The sequence below is a fragment of the Antennarius striatus genome, chromosome 8 (genome assembly GCF_040054535.1).
Source record: "Antennarius striatus isolate MH-2024 chromosome 8, ASM4005453v1, whole genome shotgun sequence".
NCBI classification, from domain to species: Eukaryota; Metazoa; Chordata; class Actinopteri; order Lophiiformes; family Antennariidae; genus Antennarius; species Antennarius striatus.
The window spans coordinates 13,022,733-13,041,715 of record NC_090783.1 but is presented as its reverse complement, the minus strand read 5'-3'; the positions used below and the strand labels follow the sequence as shown (position 1 = coordinate 13,041,715).

The window sequence follows — 18,983 nt, the reverse complement described above, 5'->3', positions numbered from 1 at the left end:
CCGGCCAGTTGTCGTTATGATCGTTACCGATTGATTCACGTCCATCCATCACACACATCCATGACCTGATCCATCCTCACATCTGCAGCAGTGCTGTGTGTAGGTAGTGGTCCGGTAAGTTTTTTATTTTATATTTGCAAACGGTATTTTTTCTATACAATGTGAGAGATGCTCAGTGCGCCTCGCCTTGAAACTTTTACCTCAATTTTTCTATTTCCCCGGAGATGAACCCGACAGAATCAGGAGTTCCACAGGATTGCAGGTGAATAATGTAGAAATCTGATAAATTAATTGCAAATGATACTGTCTTAATGACATTGTGCTCCAACCGCAAAATCGGATTATTAACTTCAATTTATTTTAGGATTTCCCAATGTAATTGGCTGCACATATGGTACCACATCCCCATCAAGGTACTTGTAGACTGAACATTGTTTCAACATGTTCAAGACTGCATTATAGATAAACATCTGTCCAGATAATGTGATGCTGCAGACTACATTTCTGATGTGGAGCTCTTGGATATATGGTCTTACCTGAGCAGCAGACTGTATTGTGGTCAGTAAGATTTGCACAATAATTCACTTGTCTTCATTGTGAAATCCAGTCTAATGAATCCACTATACATTGCAGGAGAGAGCTTGCGACACCTCAGGACGATTCCTGCTATCCAGGACGGCAGATCAGTGACTCCATCTGCCAGAATAATTCCACAGTCACCATCACCACCATCACATCGGGCAATAAAAACATACAATACACATTTCCTGTGGGCATATTTATTTCTGAAAAATACAAAGTATTTTTTGTATCATTACAATACTTAACATTCTAATAGTTAACATGATTCACCTGTGACCATCACCCACCTCTAACGTGTGCTCCAGTATTTCTATGTCCAGATCTGTCCTCCTAATCAGGAGGTCCTAGTAAACCATGTCTATTTTCTGTACTTTTTTAGAAAGTAAATTCTATAAACTTCTTCAGCAGATTGATGGGAATACATGAGTAGGACATTAAAACATAGTTGCATATGCATTCCACAGAATGAACCGCTGGTGGTCACTTGAGTGTCTATTTCACTGTGATAGTCTGCAGTTGGGACCCTTCTGCTACTGTCCATTCATGATCTGTTAAAAACGGATGAGAATTTGTTAATACTTCAGTAGAAGATAAATGTCACACTCTGTATTCCACCAGAATGTGAAGCAATGGGAAGAGAACAATCAGTAACATAAAATATTAGACCACCTATGTTTTCTTCTATTTCTTGTTAATTTGTTTTTGTTTTTATTGATTATCAACTCCTGTGTGTATCATTTGACTAAAACAGACATAAAATAAAACTTGGAATACCTTAAAGCGGTTATAAGCAGTACAATGCTACAGTCACTGATGTAAGAACTAAAGCAGTTTTGGCTATTACTGCATCAAACGAGCTACATGTCAGCTCTTGATTTCAGTTCTTAGATAATATAGGTGTACGCAATGGTGTGAAAATGGTGTTACTGCATTGGTCTGTTGCTCAGGTGAGACTCATCATACACCTGTGAGTCAGAAGCCGATCAGGACCGCATTCACCTGCAGTTCTGTGGAACTCCTCCTTGATGATTCTGACGGTTTTCTATCCAGGGAAATAGAAAAACTGGGGTAAAAGTTTGAAGGCGAGGCACACTGAGCATCTCCCTTTATACAGGAAAATTACCGTTTGTTAATAAAAATTGTAAAACTGAACGGAGCGCTACACACAGCGCTGCTGCAGACGTGAGGATGGATCAGGTGTGTGTGTGTGTGTGTGTGTGTGTGTGTGTGTGTGTGTGTGTGTGTGTGTGTGTGTGTGTGTGTGTGTGTGTGTGTGTGTGTGTGTGTGTGTGCGTGCGTTTGGACGTGAATCGGTACCAATCATAAAGAGAACTGTCTGGATATGACTGGACATCTGAACGCGATGCAAAAATATTTAATTCTCTGTGAATTAATGCGGAAACTCCATCAAGGGGCTCCATGTCAAACGAACATGCTATGTTCGCCTCTAAAATACCTCTAAAATACGGATTATTTATTAAACCTTACGTCGGTAAAACTCTCCGTCCGACAGAACCAGGAAATGAAGCCGCGCGACTGGCAGTGAAAGGGACGGAGTCAAAAGAAACCCTGGGTTTGTGGAATAAAACCTGCTCCTGACCAGGTTATGTTCAGAGAGTCTGTTTCTGCGGTAACAAACCCAGAGGTTCAGTTTACCTCGCTACATGAAATTGGCCAGGGTTACAGCTCTAACCCTGGGTTAAGTTACCTCCCTTTGTGAAACCGAAAACCCTGGTTTTCTCTGATTTCAGGGTTAATTTACGCAGAGTTTCCACTGAACCTGCTTTGTGAGGCTAGCTTCAGAGTCTGTTACTATGGTAACAAACCTAGAGGTTTACATTACTTCGCCTCGTGACACAGGCTAGGTTTACTCCTCTGACTTTGGATTAACTTACCTCCCTTTATGAAACCGAAACCCTGGTTTTCCCTGATTTCAGGTTAACTTACCCAGGTTTTTCACTAAACCGGCTTTGTGAAACGGGCCCACTATCCAAAAAGGAGTAGGGAGAAGTGTAAACTTGTTAAACTCCTACCCCCTTATTCTCAAAAAATACTCATTACAAAATACTTGCTGATAATATTTACAGAAGTAAATCAATCATTTAAACTGCATAGTTATAGAAAGATAAAAATTTAAAAAAAACAAGAACAAAGTAAAACAGAAGGAGATAAACAAACAAACAGAAAAACAAACAGATAAAATAAAACAGTATAATGATCAAAAGAGGAACATAATCATTAAAGACAAAGACTAAACCTTTAACTGAAAATGTCTTAACTGTTACTTGGGCTGCAACAGCAGGCCTTCTTCTTTCAAATACCTCCCAAATATAATCTTTTTGTATGACTTCCTGAACTGGTTGATGTTTGGACTGAGTTGAACCTCCACTCTCAGTCTGTTCCACAGTTTCACTCCATTTTGTCATTTATCTATAATGTTTGTTATTTTTATTTATTTGTCTGTACAGCACTTTGGTCGACTGCGGTGACTGTGGTTGTTGGAAAGTGCTCAACAAATAAAGATTGGATCATCTTTCACATACCTTGGAAGCCAGGTAACATTAGATGGCAGAGCTAACCAGGACATTTTGGTCAGACTGTGAAATGCAACCACAGCATTTCTAAGACTGGGAAACATCTGGAAGATGACACACATAACTAGAAACACCATGATAAAGCTAAAGAACAGCTGTGTGCTATATGTCCTATTATATGGTTCAGAATGCTGGAGAATGACAAGAAAAGACCTAGGCAAGCTTTGCAGCTTTCACATCACCTGCCTCAGAAAGACCATGAGGATTTTCTGGCCTAGGAAGATTACAAACAGTGATTACATAAAACAACAGGATGTTTGGACATGGAAACAACACTGGTGAGAAGATGATGGAGATGGCTTGGACATGTATTAAGGAAACCATCTGATGATATGACAATAGTGGCACTGCATTGGACACCAGCAGGAAAACACAAACGAGGAAGGCCCAAAACAACTTGGAGACGAACAATTTAAGGATAAATTAAGGCAAGAGGATACAGCTGGAGCAGCATTGAGAACAAAGCCAACAACAACAGAGATGAGTGGAAAGCATTAGTCCTTGCCCTATGTGCCACTAGGACTAAGTAAGTAAAGTATATACACAGTTATATGTTATTACAGTTTGGTCGAATATGTAAAGATATGTTCAAAATATTAGCAGTTGTGGAAGCGAAATAATACATGCGTAGGTCACATTTCAAATCAGAGGAAACTCATTTTCAAGTTTGGCAGCGAATAACCAGATTGTCCAGAAAACAGGAAGACAGGAAGCGGGTCAACCTGACATGGGGTGGTTACCTAGGTTTGGATAGTTGCCGGGAACAATTGGTTTCCTGTTTTCTCATGAATAGGACACGTACAAAGCTCACGTACACACAAATGAAGGACTGTGACTATAAAAGGGTCAGTAGACATGTATCCAAGGGCTGTTCCCGATTGATCTGTACTGATGATCTGCGTATCAATAAAATAATTCCCATTTTGGCTGTAACATCATCCTTGTTGTATCTTGGTTTTTATTTTGGTATTTTGCTGGACAAAACACTCTCACCACACAGTCTGTTTAAAGAGGCCCTATTATGAAAATCACATTCTTTCAGGCCTCTACATATACATAGTGGTCCTCCCTAACCCGACCAACTCCTAGAATCTGGTAAACAAACACTTCCTGCATCAATAGATATTTGGAGTTTTAAGAAGTCATGGCTCTGAACGACTCGAATCGATCATAAAGCACTAGAATAGGTATTATTGACGTCAGACTATGCACTCTGAGCTATTGGACAGAGTATTGGATGATATGGATTGGTGGACATGCCCAAGGGTGTGGCCATCCCCAAGACTGAGTTCTTTGTGTTGGAGGTGAGGCAGCAGTCTGTTGAAATGGTTTCCGTGAGAAGGAGACAAGGTAGTTGCTCAGTTGTTGATTGTACAAATCAACACCAGTGTTCATTTTTAATCCCATCCCATGAAGAACAGAAGAGAGCATAGTTGCATTTCATTTTAATGGCAATGTGCCGGCTACAACGCCTGCACGTTTGTGTGTGCGAACCACTTCACTTCAGTCTGTTTTAGCAATGAGGTTCAGTACAGAAGTGGCTTTGCCTGAGACTGATCCTCATTCAAGGATCACTCCCAACCATACGGGACCAAGGAACTTCACCCTGGTTACAGGTAAGTCTCACCACATTTATCTTTTTAGCAGTTGTCTGTTAGCATGAGTGATCAGTCCTATTTGGCTGATTAGGTGGTACTGCTTTGTTTTGCATTTGCGTGTGTGTGCTCCAAGATGTGTGTGCGTGCTAAACCTACAGTATCTAGGTACAACACACATAAGTTGGGCTCACATTTTATCTTTTTTCCTGTTGTCTGTTAGCATGAATGAAGTCATGTTATGCTAGGCTATGTAGGGAGGTCTCCTTTGTTTCGCGTTTGCGTGTTGCGTGTGTGCGTGCACGCTCAAACACGTGTGTGCGCTGGACCTACAGTGGGTACAACACACATAAGTTGGTCTCATATTTTCTTATTGTTTGTTAGTATGAAGTCATGCTATGCTAGGCTATGTAGGGAGGTCTCCTTTGTTTTGCGTGTTGCGTGTGTGCGTGCACGCTCCACCATGTGTGTGCGCTGGACCTAAAGTATAAAGCTAAAACGCACATAAGTTGGTCTCATATTTTCTTTCTATTATTTGTCAGCAAAAATAAAGTCAACTTATGCTAGGCTAAGTAGGGAGTTGTGCTTTGTTTCGTATTGTGTGTGAGCTCGCACGTGTTAGTCGATTGTTTGTTCGGCGTCATAGCGACAACGCACACAGGTCTGTCCTTCTTATCCAATATCAGAACATTGGTGTCCTGAAATTAGTGTCCTCCTTCCTTGTGCATCCATTCAGCCTACAGCTTCAAAGGACGTGCCATGCCAGACTGACCCAGTGGACACTCGTACTGTTGGTACACAGCTGTCCTTCAGGACTCTTCATTCCCACTATAGAAGTAAAGGTATGTACAAGTCATATTCCATACAATGATTTAATAAAATTGGTTAGACTAATTTTTAAATGTTGTCTACAGGTTTAAGTGAGTGCACATGTGTTGATAGTAGTTCAGTAAAAAATAATAGTGTTGTGTATTAGAATATTCCAGCAAGACAGTAAGTGGATAATTTAGTATGAAATTTTTTGAGACAGATTCATGCATGTCATATATTGTTTTGGCTCCTTATTTTGTTACGTTTGGTGTACCCCTCTACAAGATCCACTTTACAAAGGCTTTTGAAGGGAAAATGCAGAGTCAAACCTCACAAGACAGAGCCAACATTCTGTTAGTGTTGCATGTTTTGAAATTCTGTCAGTAATTGCTCTCAACAAAACACAGTAAAAAGTAACCATACAAATAAATAAATTAGTAGCAAGTACCAGGATGTATTTTGAACAATTTTTTTCTAAACAAAGAAATGAATCAAACAATATCAATAACAGTAAAGATATATATTTGTGTTTTATTGACAGGTTTTTTAGCTGACATGTTGGACCTCATATTTGACAAAGTCTTGGTGGACCCCATGCCATACACAGATGAGATGTGGTCCATTCCTGTCCCAGAGAATCTGTCTGCCCAGTGTGAGCGTCTGGACAAGGAAGAGGTCATTGCCAGCTACATGACCAGGTTCAACCGAGACTCAGTCTAAATCCGGCGTAGTGGCCTTCATCTTCAGGAAACTTCTGGCGTATGTGAAGGACCATACAGGCTGGAATGACGACCTGGATTCTGCACCCTAAGTAGCCCCAGCACCAACCAACAAAGGTACAATAGGCCAGATGTCTGCACCGTCTACAGAAAAAGGACACAAAATTATTTATTTCACAATGTTTTCAATCATGAGTATTACAACTGTTATTGATTTCCTGATAGGATGGCCCTGTGTTCTCATTATTGTTATTGGATGTATTGTTTTATGTAAATAAATGCTTGTATATGTCAACAGAAATGGATTGTGAATACCAAAAAATGTTCAACATGTCAATTAATAAGACAAAAATGAAGGTGTCGCAAATATAATATATATTAAACTCTTTTGTACCTATATTTGTCATGTGTTACTGCATTAATAAAGGTATGCCTAATGAAGCAAAATAGATAGATAGATATAAAATAAGACATAAAAGTAGTTTTTATCCTGAATTTTTTCAAAGAACGACTTACCGATGTATTTGTCTCAGACGTGAAGGGCCGTACTCAGCACTCAGTACATGACTGGCCGTTTGTAGGGTGTACACATTTAGGCACGCAGGCTGGTACCCAGGATGTTGAGTCATGCACGGAACCTCATCAACCTCCTGCAGACAGCTCCTAACCTACATTGAAAAACATGGTAAAGGTCATTTGAATTTATAATTGTAAAAGTAGCTAAATAGAGACATAACTCTATGGCTTAGCTGTGAGCTTGCTACCTGTGGTATTTCCAAACAGCAGATGTTTACTGCTGTTGGCATCCATTCAGTGTCCACAGGAACACCTGTACAACAGGTGAAGACATCTCAAAATAGAGTAGATAAAGGCTACATCAATTCACCATTAACCTGGTGTGATGGTGGCAAGTGTCAGCTCCGTGTGTCTTGTCACAGAGGACTGCCTCAATTATTTTGCAGCTTAGTAACAGGTTAAATCGATGTGATATAAAAATAAAGTAACTTAGCCGTGAGCAGAAGCTAGCATTAGCCACATGGTAATAACTATCAAAACCACCATCAGACTTTACAGTCACTTATACAGTAGAAATACAGCAACATTTTAGCCTTGAATGTCCGTATTTATACAACATACAAAATACACAATAAGACATATGGCATTATTACTGTGCCATGAGAGGCAGGAGTAGAAAAAAATGTAGCCACCGGACGATGCTCTCCGGTCCTGTGAGGACATAGGTTACAAAACAAAACACAACACAGAACCAACTAAGTAACGTTCACACGCACTAACCATTCAGAAACGTCCTGCTGCAGTCACAGTCGGTGTTTCTTTAGGAGCCCCCGCTTCTGGGTCCGACTCAGGGTCATAAATGTACGGCGACACGATGGGTCCTGCGTATGCCATAATAACAAATGTAAAGCTGGTCAGTGTCCCGTTAGCCTAATGCTCTCCTTTAGAGGGCGTGACCAAGGTGAAGGAGGTGTTGACCAGCAGAGCTCATTAGCATACTAAAGCCAGAGGCTTGAAGCGTTTTGTGAGTAGCTCCGATGAGTGATTTTGAAAAGCTGATATTTATAACCACAGATAACTTTAGGTCAAAATATTTGGAATACAGTCTTCTTGGACATCTGGCAGCTGAATGACATTAAGTTAAAAATACATAATATGGGACGTTTAAAATGGCAATTCGCTGTGGCGACCCCTGACGGGAAAAGCCGAAAGGAAAAGAAGAAGACGTTTAAAATGGTGAGTAAACCTCAACATTGTGTGCATTAACGTTAAGGGGTGGTTTGCGTTTGGACCACAAGGAGCAGAGACTGACTCAAGTGAAAAAAAATTATAATTTATTTGCTCAAGCTGACAACACGAGTTAGCAAAGAAAACCAAAAGCAGCAGAGCAAAAAAGACAAAAATCCACAAATGAGGAAAAGGAGAAGCAGCTCAGAGATAACTAGGAACACTATCAGTGACACAGGACATAATTATCTGGAACCCTCTTAGGAGAAAGCCAGGCCTTTGAGATGAGGCTGATGAGCAGAGTGAGGACTGGTGTGCCTCATCAGCTGCTAGGAGCCAGCAACACCCTCTGCCACAGCCTGACCTGTCAGGGGAAAATGAGCTAAACACAAAAAATAGACCTGCAGAGCATACAGAAGTACAGAGCCCCTAAAGTGACATGGAGAAGAGAAAAAAAAAAAAAAAAAAGCTCTATCTTTGCGAGATCTCGCAAGACTTTTGCGAGATCTCGCAAAACTACAACTGTATATACTTCCGGGTCGTTTTGGCTTTAAGGAGAAAAAACAGTGGCGGACACCCACCCGTATGAGCGGTTTATTTAGTTTTATTTTGAAATCGGCCTAAAATATAAGGACATTCAAGAAGTTCTTAGTAGGCGGCACAATTTTCGCATAAGCCAGAGACATTTGAAAAGGATTCTCGCCGCAAGGGGACATACTCGTTGTAAATCCTACTCGGGCCTGCCCGTCCTGATAGACTTCATACGCAGTGAACTCCAGTCCTCTGGGATGCTTCATGGGTACCGCTGGATGTACGCAAAATGCAGGGATCACGGTCTGCGTGTGAGGAAGGAGGATGTTCGCCTGTTGCTGAAGGAGCTGGATCCAACAGGAATGTCCCTGAGGTGGACAAGGCGTCTTAGACGGCGGAACTACTTTTCTAAAGGGCCCAACTTCATCTGGCACATCGACTCCTATGATAAACTCAAGCCATATGGTGTTTGTATTAATGGAAGTATCGATGGTTTTTCAAGGAAAATTGTCTGGCTAAATGTTTACACAACAAATAGTGACCCGAAGCTGATCGGAGGATATTACATTCAGACCGTACAGCATTTAAAAGGCTGCCCCAGAGTTGTGAGAGGTGATCTTGGAACTGAAAATGGTCATGTTAGAGACTTTCATCGTGTCCTCGTCCCAACTCATGCGGACGATGGCATCGACAGCTACCTGGAAGGAGCCAGCACCGCCAACCAACGGATCGAGTACTGGTAGGGGTTTCTGCGCAGCCAATGCGTGGAGTTTTGGTGTCTGGTGTGCTGCATTAATTTGTAAATGCAGTTGATAGCTGAAACAACAAGTTACGGGAAATTGGGGAGCGCATTTAGGCTTGTGTATTCTGTCTGCAGCGACGTGCAGTGAGATTCACAGCGGTGAGACACCGACGTTAAAGTCAGTTCTAGGAGTAAAACAGTGTCACATTTGCCAGTAAATTATCAGCCTGACATTAAAAACTGGTTAAAAACTGTTTAGGACACACAGCAGCAAATAGCTGCACCTCACCTCCGACTGGACTACCGATCGATCCAAACAATATTTAATTTATAAACGAAGACGAACGTCGGAGCTTAAATATCTGCTTCGAACTTCAGATCAGGAAATAATCTGCCCTGTTTGAACTGAGTGGTCCACTGTAATGAATTTAACCAGTTTTTAATGTCAGGTTTTTTAATATGCGTGTTGATTTCTTTCTAAGATGGTAAAGTGATCAAGTGATCAGGTCCCTGATGAGGCTCAGAATGGCTTCATTGAAATAACACAAGGGCCATTCACAGCTGACTAAAGGTACTCACAGTCATGAATGCTCTATCTAGTGGACGGATAGTGCAACTACAGTCACTAGTTTTTTTTAAAATCTATTTTAAAATTTTCTTATTATATTCGCCTTAAAATCTGGTGCGGCTTATGTATGAAATAAATTATAAAATAAACAGTTCATTAAAGGTGTGCCTTATAGTGCAGAAAATACTGTAATCATTAAAAAAAATAATGCCTGTTTATATGAAGCTCTTAAAAGGACAGATCTCAAAAATTCACAAAATATCATGTCAAGATAGTTGCTGGACAGGATGTTGTCAAACTCGGTGTGAAATTCAGGGTAGGAACCATAAGTGCATGGTACTTCAAGGGTTGCTCCACAGGTGTGATCAACCGGTCTCCTGCTGAGCCCTATTTCAGCATTGAAGCACACCATGATTTTTTCAACACAGATGATAGATGAGCCTGTGCAGAAACGAAGGATTTTTTTTCAGCTTGGCCTTGGTTAGCATTTTTCATAAATCGTTGTAAATAGTTAAACCTTGTTTCTTCTCTCTGAGCAGAAGTGTTTTTGTTGTTTGAAGCAGCTTAGACACTCATTTGCCTGTAGCTTTCTTTGACTCATAGAGAGACAATACACACTGACTGTTCGACAGTTTTACCTTTATAAGTGCCATGGGTGAAGAGAAGCAATCAACAATATACTTTGGCTCTTGGAGAATGACTTTATGAGCCATTGTTTGGATGGCAGGCTTGATAGCATTCATTGGAGGTAGGTAATGGGAACTTATCCTTGTAAACAGATCAAGCAGGTGTTCTTCATCACTCTCCTCCACTGATCCTTGGAGAGCCTTCTCAATAGCTGATCTCTCGAGGAGAAAGGCAGTTAAGAAAAGATGTCATCAGGATGTCTGCATCCACTGTGTTGATACCATGGATGCAAAAACAAAAGCTTTTGAGAGCCTCACTGGAAAGATGCCATGGTCAAGTAATCCTTTCACCCATATCCGTCCAACTGCTTGCCATTCATCCTCACCAAAATCTGGCCTCAGCCTCGGAACTCGCTCTGTTTCACCCTCACATTGATCAAGAAATTGCTCCCAAAATGCTGTGTAAATGTCTTTTGACACACCAGCATAATCAAGAGCTTTTTCATTTACAAAGTTCATCTTTAGAGTTACATTCGTTATGCTGCTGTCCATAAATACCGATAATAAATCCTCAACAACCTTAATCCTGTGAATAAATACACTGTGACCCCTGCGGATCTCCTGAATTATCAGCAGAGGTTGATGGGGAAAGCTGGCTGTTTGAATATAAAAGAAAGTCTTGTGGAAAGACATTCACTTCATTGTCCTGTTAGAAAAAAAACAAAAACATATACAAATAAACATTATGGAATGATTCATGATCAAAGCAGAGGCCAAACTAACCTTTTTGTATGTTAAGTATGAATCAAAATCCAAATAAAATTGGTTGACAGTAGTTCAAAACAAGTCTATTTATTATTATTTATTATAATAATAAATAATAATATATACTATACTATATTATTATTATAATGTATTATGCTTTTAAATCAAAAATGTTATGTTATAATACAAAAAAAACAATCAAATCTTGTGTAAAAACCCATTTCAATCCTCCTAACTCCTAAAAAGTCCCTGATTTTGTCATATTACCTGAGAAACATTTCAATCATCGATGTTGCTCAGTGTTATCACAACAATGTCATCGCTGGCTGCTGTGCTGAGGTCATCTTCTGGATTCCACACATCTGCCTCAGTGGGCTCTGGAGCATCTTCAAAAGTTTAAAAATAGACTTCCTCATCATTAGTTTGAAAGTGCTCAGTGGGACCTGCATTACTCTGATCAGTTTAACTGAATCGAATTAAAAAAAGAAAAACTAAACTATGGCATACCAATGGTGTTGTGTAAGTCAAAGTTAAAATGTATTCTAGTCCAAGTAAAACGTACAAGTAAACATTGAGTAATATTTTGTATGACTGTATCTTCACATAGTGAATGCAAGTTTTCAATTGTTGAATCTCGCATTTATACCTGCATAAAGTAGGATAGAAATAAAGATAGTTCAGCTTGAACTATTGACTTCAGTGTATTTTTGTAGGTAAACTGAACAGAAGAGTTTGCCCTCAGAATGCACCAGAACGCAGGAAAACAACCTCATTTTCTAAAAAAAATTCCCAGGAGGGAAAGTCAGTCGTACAAATATATTATTTAATGTTCACTTGTAAATTTTACTTGGACTAGAAGACATTTTAACTTTGACTTAGACACTTCGTTTTGAATAAATTTGATTCTTGGTATTACTCAATGTTTACTTGTAAGTTTTACTTGCTATTATAGCAAGCCGCTGTCTTGGACACAGAATATGGCTTTTTGTGGCTTACTCAATTATTTTACACTGCGCCACAGTGGCTTAGTCATACTAGCTCCTAGTGCAAGCCCAGAGTTACTCATAAATAGTAGTCACTCACCCAAGTGACAGGACATTCCTGGCTCTTCCTCGGTCACAGCTTCAGATGTTGCTTTGGGCTTTTTGGATCTTGGTTCCATCTGGATATCCAGCAACAAAAACATGAACAAAACAAAAATTAAGATTTTAAATATTGTTTCCAGCAGTAATTGCAACATTGTATGCAAAATACGACTGTCCCAATGAAGTGCTTATAAAGCCAACCATAGATTTGTATTCACCTTCCACAATAACCTAGATAATACATATCATATTCTTTACTATTACAGTTGATAACATTTTTCAAACAACTACCAACCTGTTCTCTGATGTCAACCTCGAGTGAATGTCCATGCTCCGGGAGATCACTATGTGAATCATCTGTGAGAGATCCCGTTAACTGAGAATGAAGTTCCTCATTGGTGATGACAGATGTAACATCAGAAAAGGAATCTTCTAAATCTTCATCCACTTCAGACGAAGACTGCTCAGGTGAAAGTGATTTTTCTTTTGTGCAAACATAAAATCTGACCAGCTTCAATTTGGTTCGGTCATACAAAGTTCCAACTGTGCCATCTGACGCAATTGAATTTCTTTTGAAATGACAGACATCAAAGGTGAAATCTTTAGCTCGCCCTTTTGAGGACAGGCCACCTGGGAAAAATAAATCCTTTCCTATTTGCAAAATCTGAGCGACAGTTGTTGTTTTCTCCACTGACACATGTCTTTTTCCTCCACCATTTCTGGTCCGCACTTGATGGTATTCATCACAACTGAAATGAAGCCATCCAATTTCAATCTTCCTGGAGGACTTCTCTCCAGCATTATTCCGCTGTCTTGCCATTCCTTCAGCCTGGTTTTGGAACAGTCCCGTAGTCTTTGATTTAATTTTCCTTAATCCAATTTTATCTCTCAGCCTCTGGAAAAGAGTATCTTTATTCGTACTGTACTGTGTTTGCTTACAGAAGGAGAGAACAGCGACTCGGTCTCCATAAGAGGTGATGTATCTTGACAACACAGCTTTGTCAATCTGTAAACAACAAATTTGACACTTAAGATAAATGGTGGATACACACTTATCATCCAAGTTTAAAAGACCTGTCATGGGATGCTTTCTGTGTTGTAGTTGTAACTTTCCTACTTCTTTTGTGATGAACCAACCACTGTTTTCTCAATAAATATTTTGGTGCCGATTCAGCTGTACTGTGGTTTCTGTGATGCTTCAGGTAAACAGTGCACTGTCAGTAGTCTAATAGTTACAGCTTACACATAAGCCCAAAGTAATTCAATAAAATACCATTGTAATGAACTATTTTCAGTTCTTGTTTAGAGTTTTGAGAAATTGACAGTAAATAATGTACTTTTTACTGGGCTTTGCCCACATGAAACGTTGAATCACAAAATTACATCAGTTAATCGCACAATCTTATCCACGATTTCATTAAAGAATAAGTGCGTTACGCATCGATGTTAAAGCATGGGAGCGATGAGCACTCTCTTAAGCTGAAGTCACCGGGACATTCTACGTTTACCGCCCACCTTGTCTCTTTTCATGTGCAGTATGTCCTCTTGAGGGGCGTCTCTTGACCGCAGGAAATCCTCCAAATTCTCATCCATAGCAGCTTGAACTTGGCTCTGTCTGCCATTGTGGTTATTCTATAAAAATGAATCACGCGGGTGGGTGTTCACCAGTCTTTGTTATGCCAAAAAGACCCGGAAGTAGCATGTGGCAAAAGTTTTGTGAGATCTCGTAAAGATGGAGCTTTTTTTTTTCTTCTCTCCATAGATTTTTTTTTCCATGTCACAGAAGGAACAGAACCATGACACATTAAAACACTATTTGAATGCACACAAATACATCTGGGACACTTCACATTCCATTTCAAAGAAGAACTACCTGTCAATCAAGCGCCCAACCAATCAAGGCGCCCAACCAATCACGGTGCATCTGCCAGAAGGAATCACGTGAACAATATGGCGTAAGGCATCGGGCAGCGAGGTTTTTTGTTGGTGTTACGCCTTTCGTCCACACGACAATGCAGATACCCTGGACGAAAATGCTGGCCAAAGTGACGTTTTTTGAAAATGCCGGGTCTGCGTTGTCGTGTGGACACTGTAACCAAAGCAAAACCGCTGTGACGTTAGTGTGTGTGTCCTATGTCTACACGTACACACAGAATGGACAGATTGAAAACCGGATATTTTCTGACGTATAACAGTTCCATGTCGAAAAAGCCTTGATAAACATGCTTGACAGTTGGATATTTGTTTGTCTTTTTCTTTCTTTGTGAGTCATAAAGTTTAAATATTTATTTACTCATTCATTCATTCACGTTTCTCGCCAAAGACGCTAACGGCAGTTCTGGGTCAGACCGGGATGTGCTGCCTGCTAGTGGGAGAATTCTCTAATGGGTGCACTTGGTTTACAATATTTTCATATGTTTGGTATGGTGTCTGTCATGATCACTCCATTTCCTGCAGTCTGCTCCACAGTTTCCACTGTCCCACCTCCCAGCCTGACCACACCTCCCGCTGATCACCCACACCTACAGCCCATCTGCAATCAGTCCGGTATTTAAACCCACGTCTCACACTCAGTCTCTGCCAGATTGTATTTGACACATGTCCTACTCTCCAGTGTTCTACTCCGGATTGCCTGCCTGATCACGACCTGTTTCGTCCCTAGACTCTGCCTCTCGTCTGCCTCCCAGCCAACCTACCCGCCCTTCGTCCATGGATTCTGCCTCTGTTCCGGTAAACCTGACCCTCGCCTGTCCAACGACTCTGCCTCCTGTTCCAGCCCCGGTAAATTGACGAGCCTTCTGTCCCTTGACCTCGTCTCCTGCCTGCTCCCTTTCTCTGGAGTGATCCATTGAGTCCCCAGCGTGCTCCGCTGGCCTAGCGGTTACCTGCCTGCCTCCCGCCTGGGAGACCCAGGTTCGATTCCCAACTCCGCCCGGCCAGAAAATAAACACTGTTGAACTTAACTCCTGTCTTGTCTCTTTGTGCTGCCCTTGGGTCCTGTTCACACCCCATAACAGTGTCTGATATTGTGTTACCATAGAATTTCCATGGGTTCCCGCTAGTGTACTGTACAAATTAAGAAATTGAACTTCCCTAAAATCATAAATCCATATTTAGTTGCATTACCACGGTTTCTGATCACTGTTTCATATCTGTGGTGCATGGAGTCAACCAACTTCTGGTCCCGCTCAACAGGTATTGCACCCCAGGACAACTGTACTATGTTCCACAATTCCTCTGCATTCCTTGGTTTACCTCATGAACACCATTTTTTTTATTATGTCAGCCCACAAATTTTCTTTGGCATTACGGTCCAAGCATTGTGCTGGTCACTCAATTACTTCAATTTTGTCTGACTGGGATAATTATTTTGCATGCTTGGTGTGTTTGGGATCATTGTCTTACTGAAACACTTTTCAAGCACATTTCCTCTTCAGCATATGGAAATATGACTTATTTCAGTAATCTGATGGACTCAAACTAATCCATGATCCCTGGTATGCAAAAAATGGGACCAAGACCATAGTGTGAGAAACATCCCTTTGAAAATCATGATGCTTACACCACCATGCTTCACTGTCTTCACTGTGTGCTGTGGATTGAATTCAGTGTTTGCAGGTTGTCTGACAAATTGTGGCCCTCAAACCCAAAAAGAACAAACTAATTTTCAACAGTCCACAAAATATTACACCTAAACGTCAAGGATTCTTCATATAATCAAATATAGTTAAACTCAAACAGCTTGAACAGTTTATTAGCTATGCAAAAAGTGTAGGGATTTTTGGTTGACTATCTTCAGAGATCATCTGACAGACTGTAATTACATTTACTTACTTCTAATAAGCTGTCAGAAAAACTCTTGTGGAGGCAGGATGGCAGGAAAATGCAGTGCTGGAACAACTCAAATTAAAATCCCTTTCACCAGAACTCAATACAGTGGTTCAGAGCACAATGACAGATCCAAACAATAGAAATAAACTGATAAGCATATGCATAATGGAACACTAAGAACATGTCAGGATTTGTAGTTGACTCTCTCCCGCTCTCCCTCCCTTCCATAGTGATGTGACGCTGGGGATCAAAGCTCCGAAGCGTGTGCCGAACAGGAGAGGGGCGTTCTCGCGAAGCGCGAATCGAGGCTTTCTTTATCGATGGGAGGAGCTGTAACTGATGACATCCAAAGCCTCGCCGGCAGTGAAGCATCAGACGTGTCTTCCGTATCGACGCTCCCATCACGGGAACACCCCGCTACGCAGCCGATTCCACGTGACTGATTCGGCAAGCGACATGCGCTCCAACACCGATATAAAGCGATCACACTCCATTCAGAATGTGGTTGTTTGGTGGAGAGTTGTGGTTAGATAGTGTGGAGACAGTTAGGAAATTAGATAGTGTTAGATATATTCTGGAGTGAGGTATAGATATTGTGGAGAGAGTCAGTTTAGGAGAGAATCAGGAAAAGGAACCTGCCACAGTGGAGAAAATGTTGTTTCTAAATACAAACCAATGATGTCACAAAGCATAATCGCTGGCTATAACTCAATGTTACAGAAACACAATCATTGTCCCAACCCCAACCACCCTCCCCTCACTGTATTCAATATTTTTTCACTTAATTTGCGTTCCATTGTCTATGGTACGAGTTATGGTACCGTAAACTTCGGTGCCAAAGACGACGATAACTTGCATCTTGGGCTAACCAGATTTCTTTCTCATGTTTGCTTCTTTCTTTTACATTTCTTTCATTACTATACAATTTGATATATAAATGACATAACATGTTGAATTACCAGAACAGGTAATTGTCTAGCGTCTTGGAATGGATTAAGACCATTTACATAATTTGAAATGAGAAAATTATATTTGGAATGCGAACAAATCCGGAAGAAATTGTGGTTGTTGCTGACAGTTTTACTAATAGGCTTTCTGCAAAATGCTGCACACTTCAAACTCATGCCACCTGATATTTTAGAATCCAGTAGATGTCGTACTAGAGCAAATGAAGCCTCAAGAAGCTCCGAACCACCGTGAACCGATTGGGATGAAAGGCTTCAATGCTTCATGGGGCTTCATCTGCCCATCACTAGGTTTCCACCGACCTGGGTGTGGCTGCAGTAGAGCAGCACACCTGTCTCCAATCACCAATCTCCAGACCTTCATGAAGACCAGCCTCCCACCATTCATCACCAGTTTGTTTGTACTGCTAGTCAGTATTAGCACCGTGGCTCTCGTTACTCAACCCTTGACATGTGATAACTCTGTTCTCTCCATGTTCCTAGTTCTGGTCTGCTGCCTGTTGTCTGATCAATTTCCAGCCCACCGGTCTGCCTCAACCACTTACCTCCTGCCAACTCAACCACTAGGCCTGGTCATCTGGTCCAACATCTCTCCACATTTTGTTAAATCTTTTTCTCTTACCTCACATGCTTCGCATTTGGGTCCTACTGTAAATCCTGACAGAACATGCCCATTTGGTACAGGACTTTTTTGGCCAAAATTGCTATGGCTTTCTTGTTCTGATGTTAGCAGAATTAATTCAAGAATCCAACAGTAAAAATGGCCTGCAGACAAAGAACTGTCTGCAGGCCATTGTGAAAAAATTTTTTTTTCAGGTCTCTACATACATATAGTGGTCCTCCCTAACCCAACCAAATCCTAGAATCTGGCAAAGAAGTGCTTCCAGCATTAATACATATATTTAAAAATGAAAAATCCACAGTGAATAAGCTCGGAATGGTAACAGTTCAGTGTGTGGTGTAACAAACTGAATGATTGATAGAGTACATTGACCTATCCTGAGCAGGGCTTTGAACCGGTTCATGGAACAAAAACGAAAACCGAAAACTTTTGGTATTTTGGCAGGAATGAAAATGAAACCGAAAACTATATATTTTGTTTAATGTTCCAGAACAGAATGGGAACAGAAAATAATTGTAAACCGGTTAATATCGGGGGGGGGGTTTCGTTCTTGAAAAAAAATATTTGACCGCATGTTTCACTTGTCATTCACTCGACGCAGGATGAGAGTGGAGAGAAGCAGCGGCTATCAGCAGCAGTTAGGAAAAGGACAGTCTCCCAGTCACAATTTAATCATAACAGTGCAGTATGTCAATCTTAAAAATGTATGATTTAGACATTAACTCATTGGCTGCAGTCATTTTCAGTGCAGTGTGTTCCCATACTGCCAATGTTTTGTGGCAATACTGAGCTATGGGAGAAGCACAATGAAGATCTGTTGTTAAGCAATAAATGACATGGCCGAAGTTATTCTTGTCTTATTTCATGTAGTGTCTAAGTAAGAGGCATAAGCCTTAACTACAGCAATATATCTTGTATACAGCAGTGGTGTAGCGCAGTGGTAGTGTTTACTGTAGGGCAGGGATATATCTATAATTACAGTCTACAGCAGCGGTTCCCAAACTTTTCAGTCCGCGCACCCATTTCTACCTCCCGACTTAGCTGACGCACCCCCAATGCCCAAAACATGAAAAAAAAGAAAGAAAAGGCATAGTTTTTATAGCCATATAGGTATCAAGTTTAATAATATAGGCTCCTGTTAACACAGAATAGATTGTGCAATAATGGGCCGAATGATCTCTCACTTTAGAAACGGTGGGGAGAAT

General features: G+C 40.8%; 1 protein-coding gene and 1 long non-coding RNA gene across 2 annotated transcripts in view; both read right to left on the bottom strand.

Annotated features, from left to right (window-relative positions):
* sh3pxd2aa (SH3 and PX domains 2Aa) overlaps positions 1-18,983 on the bottom strand; it is a 316,820-nt gene that overhangs the window by 164,613 nt on the left and 133,224 nt on the right. The gene's annotated exons all lie outside the window — the stretch shown is intronic.
* Positions 6,098-14,166, bottom strand: LOC137600408 (uncharacterized). The gene is made up of 6 exons (XR_011036933.1): positions 12,656-14,166; positions 12,359-12,437; positions 11,543-11,661; positions 7,065-11,216; positions 6,817-6,968; positions 6,098-6,444 (listed from the first exon to the last, which is right to left on the bottom strand). It is a non-coding gene; the product is annotated as an uncharacterized lncRNA (long non-coding RNA).